The sequence below is a fragment of the Carlito syrichta genome, unplaced genomic scaffold (genome assembly GCF_000164805.1).
Source record: "Carlito syrichta isolate Samal-C Ts95f unplaced genomic scaffold, Tarsius_syrichta-2.0.1 Scaffold313468, whole genome shotgun sequence".
Classification (NCBI taxonomy): domain Eukaryota; kingdom Metazoa; phylum Chordata; class Mammalia; order Primates; family Tarsiidae; genus Carlito; species Carlito syrichta.
The window spans coordinates 596,808-604,146 of NW_007257564.1; the positions used below are offsets into that span (position 1 = coordinate 596,808).

Here is a 7,339-nt window from a genome sequence, read left to right on the forward strand (position 1 = left end):
GAGTAGCCGGAATACAGGCGCGCGCTACCACTCCCGGTTGATTGTTTGATTTATTGTAGAGATTAGGTCTCGCTGCCCAGGCGGGTCTCGAACCCGCGGGCTCAGGCAATCCACTCACCTCAGCCTCCCAAAGGCGCGGGATGACAGGCTGAGCCACCGAGCCCGGCTTGCTCATTTCATGATGGGTGATTTTTGAGTACACCTGCCCACACTACACTAAATGTTCATCAGCTTTTGACCAAAAACTGTATGACCCCCATGTCCACCCTCCCTACTCACCTGATCTCACTCCAAGAGACCTTTTTGTTTGTTTCCCTGGATGAAAAAAGTCCTCAAAGGAAAACGTTTTGCCGATGTGGAAGAGGTGAAACAAAACAAAACAAAACAAAACGGCAGAAGCACTAAGAGGCATCAAAATGGACATGTTCAAAAACTGTTTTGAACAGTGGGAAAAGTGCCTCGATAGGCATATTGCCTCAGATGGAAAGGACTTTGAAGGTGACTGAAGTTTAAACATGTAAGAATAAAGACATGTTTTTTTATAAATGAATTCCATCTTTTTTAGTTCACCTTTGTATACTGTTACTTCTACTATTGCTGCTGCTGTTAATAGATTGTATTGTGTGCTTGACACTGTTCTGGGTATTTTATATGTCATATGATCCTCACAAAAATCTTCTCTTATCACACTGTGTGATCCTCATCATCAGGTAAAGAAACAAAGATGTCCAAGAGTTTCTGGGTCATACACTTCGAAGTAAAACTTCAGTGTTCTGGGGAATATGCATTATCAACTTTACAAAATGCTACCACATTGTTCTTAGTGATTATTTAAATTTACACTCCCTGATCCCTGCCCCAGCAGTATTGATTCATATGTCCCCACCCCAAGGATTGTCACACTTTTACCTTTTTACCAATATGGTAGATGTAAAATGCTACCTCACTGTGGTTTTTATTTGCGTTTCCTGGCTTTCTGCCTTAGACCAACTGTGCTGCTACCACAGAATACACAAGACTGAGTAATGTATAAAGAATCAAAATTTATTTTCTCAGTGTCTGGAGGTGGGAAGTCCAAGATCAAGGTGCCAGCAAGTTTGGTTGTCCGGAGGGGGTTGCTCACAACTTCCATGGAAGGAGGAGTCCATCAGGCCTTTCTACAAGGGCACATAATCCCATTTATGAGGAGAGGAGCCCTCATAATCTAATCACCTCTTAAATGCCCCACTTCTTAATACCATCCCATTGGCCATTCAACACCTGAATTTTGAAGGGAACACTTCCGAACCATAGCAATTACTCTTTTATTTATTTTGAGCTGGAGTCTCACTCCTTCACCCAGGGTGGAGTGCAGTGGCACGCAGGCCAGGCTCACGGCCACCCCAGCACCGACCTGCTGCGCTCCGGCGATCCTTTTGCCTCAGTCTTCCTAGTAGCCAGAACTACAGATGCGTGCTACCACACCTGGCTATTTTTTATTTTATTGTAGAGACGAGGTCTCACCAAGTTGCCCGGGCTGATCTTGAACCCACAGGCTCAGGCAATCCACTCACCTCAGTCTCCCAAAGTGCTGGGATTACAGGCTGACCCACCAAGCCCGGCCTTTTTTTTTTTTAAGATGTGAGGTACAATTCAGGATTAGGTATACAAACGGTCATTGCACAGGTAATGTTTGGGCCTGACTTTGGTCCCTACTTCACCTGGTTTGAGATCAGGTACACTTTTTTATGATGTGTGCCCCGCAATTACTCTTGAGTTTAAGCTTCTATGCCTCCAAGGATTGCCTGTTCATATCTATTGCCACTTTCATATTGTGTTCTTTTTCTTTTCAGGAATCCTGCACACAATAAATACTAATCCTTTGTTCATCACCGATGCTGTAAATATCTTCTTCTAGTCTTATCATGGTCTATCATATTCCACATGCTGTCTTTTGTAAGACAACATTTTTTTAAAAATCTAGTTTGTATGTTTTGACTTCCTTTTTCTTTTTTAAAATATACTTTCATATCCTGACATAAATTCTTTTAAATTTTCCTCCTGATAATTGAAAGGTTAACTTTGGACATCGATTCCTGATTCATCTGGGGTCCATATTTGTGTATGTTGAGATATGGAGTTCCAGCTCTATCTTTTCTCCTTAGAGTTCACCATTTTCCTCAGAACCATTTATCAATAGTCTACCCTTCTCTGACTGGATCTGCATTGCCATCTCTTTCATTTCTTTTTATTTTTTTATTTTTATTAATCAATATTTTTTATTATGGTTTTTGTGGGGTACAGTTAAGGGTTAGGTGTACAATTACGTTTCATTCAGGCACCCTGTTGATAAGAGGTGTTTCCCCTTCCCCAGACAGATATTTGCTACTGTTAATCCCATCCCCCCCCATAGTTTCCCAGTACCGTCAGTCATTTTCTTATAGTATTACATTGGATGTTCAAGGTCCATTATATGAGTGAGAACATGTGATACTCGGATCTTTATTTCTGTGAGAGGTCACTCAGTATTATAGACTCTAGTTCCACTCCAGTCAGAATGGCAATTATCAACAAGTCAAAACATAACAGCTGCTGGAGAGGGTGTGGTGAAAAGGGAACACTTCTACACTGTTGGTGGGAGTGTAAACTAGTGCAACCTCTGTGGAAAGCAGTGTGGCGATTCCTAAAAGCTCTAAAAATTGACCTTCCATATGACCCTGCAATCCCCCTACTGGGAATATACCCTGAAGAACACAAATCACTCTATAAAAAAGATACCTGCACACGTATGTTTATCGCAGCATTGTTCACAATAGCAAGAACCTGGAAACAACCATGCTGCCCAACAAAAGAGGACTGGATTTTAAAAAATGTGGTACATATACACGATGGAATACTACGCAGCCATAAAAAAGAACAAAATCATGAATTTCGCAGCAACCTCTTTCATTTCTTTACCCTGTTTTCTCATATACATGGGCCTGTTGCTGGACTCTAATTTTCCTCTCTGTTCCATTTGTCTATCTCTGCACCTACATTACACTGTTTTTGTTTTTTGTGTTTTTTGGGGGGGAGGGTTGGTTTTGTTTTGGTTTTATTTTGTTTTGTTTTGAGTGAAGGTCTTGCTCTGTTGCCCAGGCTAAAGTACAGCAGCAAGATCATGACTCACCACAGCCTCGACCTCTTGGGCTCAGGCAATCCTTCTGCCTCAGCCACCTGAATAACTGGGACTACAGGTATGCACCATCATACCTGGCTATGTTTTTATTAAAAAAAAAAAAATTACTGTTGCTGTACAGACAAGATCTCCTTATGTTGCCTAGGCTGGTCTGGAACACCTGAGCTCAAGCAATCCTCCTGCCTCATGCTTCTCAAAGTGCTGGGATTACAGATGTGAGCCACCACACCCAATCTCATATTGTATTTTAATATACTCTTGTGTTTGATTAATACTTGTGATTTTTACATCTATGTTAATAAGTGAAAATGGGCCTATAACTTCTTTTGCTTTTCCTTTACTTCTTCAATTTTGGAAACAAGGTTAAGCTAGCCTTATGAAAGGAGTTGGGCACTTTTTTCTCCTATTTTTTTTTTGAAACAACTTGCTTTTTAAAAATATTATCTCACCTCTGAAAGTTTAGTGGAACTCAACGATAAAACTGTCAAAAACTATAAAGCTTTCAGAATAATTAGGAGAGTGCTCTGATTATTACCATTTTAATTTCTTCAATAGTTAATGGCCTGTTTAAGTTTACTTTTGTGGCAATACTTTTATATTTTTTCAGATACTCACTTTTATTGATTTCAAATGTATCAGCATATAGTTATTAAAAATATTCTTGGTCTGCCAGGCATGGTAGCTCATGCCTGTAATCCCAGCACTTTGGGAGGCGGAGGTGAAAGAATTGTCTCAGCCCAGGAGTTCGAGACCCGCCTGGGCAACTTGGCGAGACCTCACCTCTACAACAAATCAAAAAATTAGCCAGGCGTGGTGATGCATGCCTGTAGTTCCAGTTACTTGGAAGGCTGAGGCCTAAGGATTGCCTGAGTCTAGCAGGTCGAGCCTACAGTAGCTGTGAGCATGCCACTGCACTCCAGCCTGGGTGACAGAGTGAGACTCTGACTCAAATAAATAAATAATAAATAAAATAAAAATATTCTTGGTCATATGGACACATTTAACTGTAAAAGAGGCTAGGAAATGTATTTTTTCTTCCAGGTTATCATGTATTCGGCTAACAAATGAATATTGTTTTTCAACTTTGAAAAAAATGAGAACGAATATAAGTAGACATATGCAGTCACTGTCATCGCTGCCTTCATTAGGACCATGCACCTGGAGGTGGGTTGATGCCAGGGCCTTAGCTTGTGCCCTTCTGGTAGGTTTAGGGGGCAAAGAAATGGGTCCTAGGTGCCACAGATTGGAATTTTTACCTCTTCCCTAGGCAACCCTGCCCCTCAGAAACAGTAACTTACATCTTCTACACCAGAGATGCTGTAACAAAGTTGCACTTCCTTGTTCCTTGTGCCTTAAGGAATGGAGGAAGAGGAAAAACATTTAGGGGTTAGCTGCCTGCCTGCATCTGAACAGGCTCTCTGTCTTTATCCCTCACATTCCAGCCTGCATTCCCCTTAGAACTTCCTATGAGGGTTTCATTCAAATTTTTCCTTTACATATTTACTGTTCCCCAGCTCCCTACATGCCCCTCCTTTTCTGGCCCCTCCAGGGATAGGTTTGGAGGCGGAAGCCAGCAGTCCATGCTAGTCTCCTACATGTCAAGAATCTGAAGTGCCTTGTTTGTGTTTTGAGAGTCTGGAGGCCCCAGAGAAAGCCATTGATGTCACTCTGGGGAGAGAGGTGCATGATGATATCAAAGCTGTTTCCCTTCCCAAAAAGGAGATAAGAATTCAACCAGTGACTGAAAGGGGAGATGTAAACAGGATGGGAGCTGAGATGCATGATTGGTGAACGGAGCCCGTCACGGGACACTTCTTTAGACTGAGTTCCAGTGTTGGGGGCTGATGCAACTTTCTGATGAGTCTTGGGGGGCTCCAGAACAGAGGCTTTTTGTGCACTCTTCCCAGCTGTGCCTTGAGGAAATGAGAAATAGCCCTGGAGAAACTTCAAGTCCAGCCTGAATCAGAGCCATGACCCAGTGAGAAAGGACAAAGGGTAGGCTTTGACACGTTCATGAAAAGACAAAGAGGAGGCAATGTTGGTGAACCAACTGACTGCAAGCCATGGTGGAGCTGAAGGCATCAGCAAGGGAGCTGGGTGGACACAGCATACCGCCAAGCCCAAGGCAGCCCTTGCACAGGCATCCCTCTCCTAGTGTGGGGAAACCTCCACTAGGGAGAAGGAAAGAAAAAGAGGTAGAGGAAGAATGCCAAATGAGCAGAGCAATTAGAGAAAAGTGAGTTGTTTTAAACCCAAAGGGATTGAATTATATTGAATTAGCAAGTTTAAGCTTTCGACTAAGCCTAAGTGGATCCCAGTTATAAAGATATAATGAACCCCCCCCCCCCACTTTTTTCTTTTTAAGTCAGAGTTTCACTGTTGCCCTTACTGGAGTGCAGTGGCACGCTCACAGTCACCACAGCCTCTACCTGCTGGACTCAGGTGATCCTTCCACCTCAGCCTTTCAAGTAGCTGGAACTACAGGCACGCACCACCATGCACGGCTAATTTTATTTATTGTAGATGAGATCTCGCCATGTTGCTCAGGCTGGTCTCGAACCCCTGAGCTCAGGCAATTCTCTTGCCTCTGCCTCCCAAAGTGCTGGTATGACAGGTGTGAGACACTGTGTCCAGCTATGAAGCACCCCTTTTTTGCACACCCACATGGAAATAGTGAATTTTAAACCTGGGACAATCTAAACTTTCATTTTTATCTCATTCGCTGAAACATTTTTTACCACTGAAACATTCTGGTTTTATCTGTTTTGTTCAGTTTATTGTTTTATCGGGCACTAAATTATTTCTTTTTGCAGCTTCCCCACTATGTTTTCTTTGTATTATGTTATTGGGCCATCTTTTTAAATCTTCCCTCTTAAATATTTATTAAAATCTCATCTAGTTATTCTTTTTTTTTTTTAGAGTTATATGTGTTTTCAGAGGTAGTAAATACTATTGTAGATCTGTAAAGTAATTTTTTTAACCCTCCCATTTAACACTTTTAAAAAGAAACTAGTGTAAAAAGTTTTTAAATAGAAGACAAGCCAGGCAACTCAAGATAGATCTTGTAAACTAAAAATAAAATTCCAAGTCCCCAACAGACTGAAGGGACCATCTTTTTTTTTTTTTTTTTGAGTTGAAGTCTCACTCCATCGCCCAGACTGGAGTGCAGTGGCTACTCCCGGCCACCACAGCCTCGACCTGCTGGGCTCCAGCGATCCTTCCACCTCAGCCTTCCCAGTAGCTGGAACTACAGGCGTGCACTACCATGCCCGGCTCATTTTTTGATTTACTGCAGAGATGAGGTCTCACCAAGTTGCCCAGGCAGGTCTCGAACCCGCGGGCTCAGGCAGTCCACTTACCTCAGCCTCCCAAGGCGCGGGATTACAGGCTGAGCCACCGAGCCCGGCTGGGACCATCTTTTAACCAAGGGAACCCAGAGAAGCCTTGGAAGCTGAACTCCCAGGCATGACGTGATAGGAGTTTGGACAGGTCTCCTTGTACCCCCCCATCCTGGCTCACCCCCGTTGGTCTTTTTTCCCTAAGGGTTAGCCAGACACTAGCGTTTTCAAAAGACTCCACCCCTGACATCAATCGACCACCTGAACTTCCTCTTCTTTCTTGCCTGATAAAAGACCACCGATCACTGAGTGGCTTTGCAGTCCATGAGAAGGGTTTGTTTTCGTGTCCTCTGCTTCACTTTTTGCCATCAAAGGGTGGAAAACCCCACCCTTGGGTCGTGCCAAGGCCACCATCTTTGCACATGGGTTCCATGAGGGAGCCCGCAGTTCAATTAAGCAGGTGCATGTTTCTCCTCTTAGAAATATTTATGCCTCCTCCTATGGCCTAGTCAATATGTTTATTTGGCTACCCTGCTCAGAATATAGTTCTGTTTCATTTGTCCCTGACTCCCAAAGTGTTTGTTTCTGGCTTCTGGCTAGAAGTTGTGCTTCCCAGCCTACCAAACTGACCACCCCGCAGGCTGCAACCGTGTATGAGAAATGAATCTCTCCTTTACAAACTTATGAACCTCATCATTCTTCAGCTGACAATCTGTATGGCAAACTAGCAAAAAAAAAAAAAAAAAATTTGACCCTTTAGCTTTTTGTAGCCAAACTTAAATATCCAGTATAAAATGTAATGTACAGCTGAAACATCTGATATTTGAAAGTTAATATATATTGT

The 7,339-nt window shown here is 42.7% G+C and overlaps 1 pseudogene; it reads right to left on the minus strand.

Moving 5' to 3' along the window:
* The window catches only part of LOC103273058, a 14,789-nt pseudogene extending 9,522 nt beyond the window's left edge, over positions 1 to 5,267 (minus strand).
* Between the last annotated feature and the right edge of the window lie 2,072 nt (positions 5,268 to 7,339).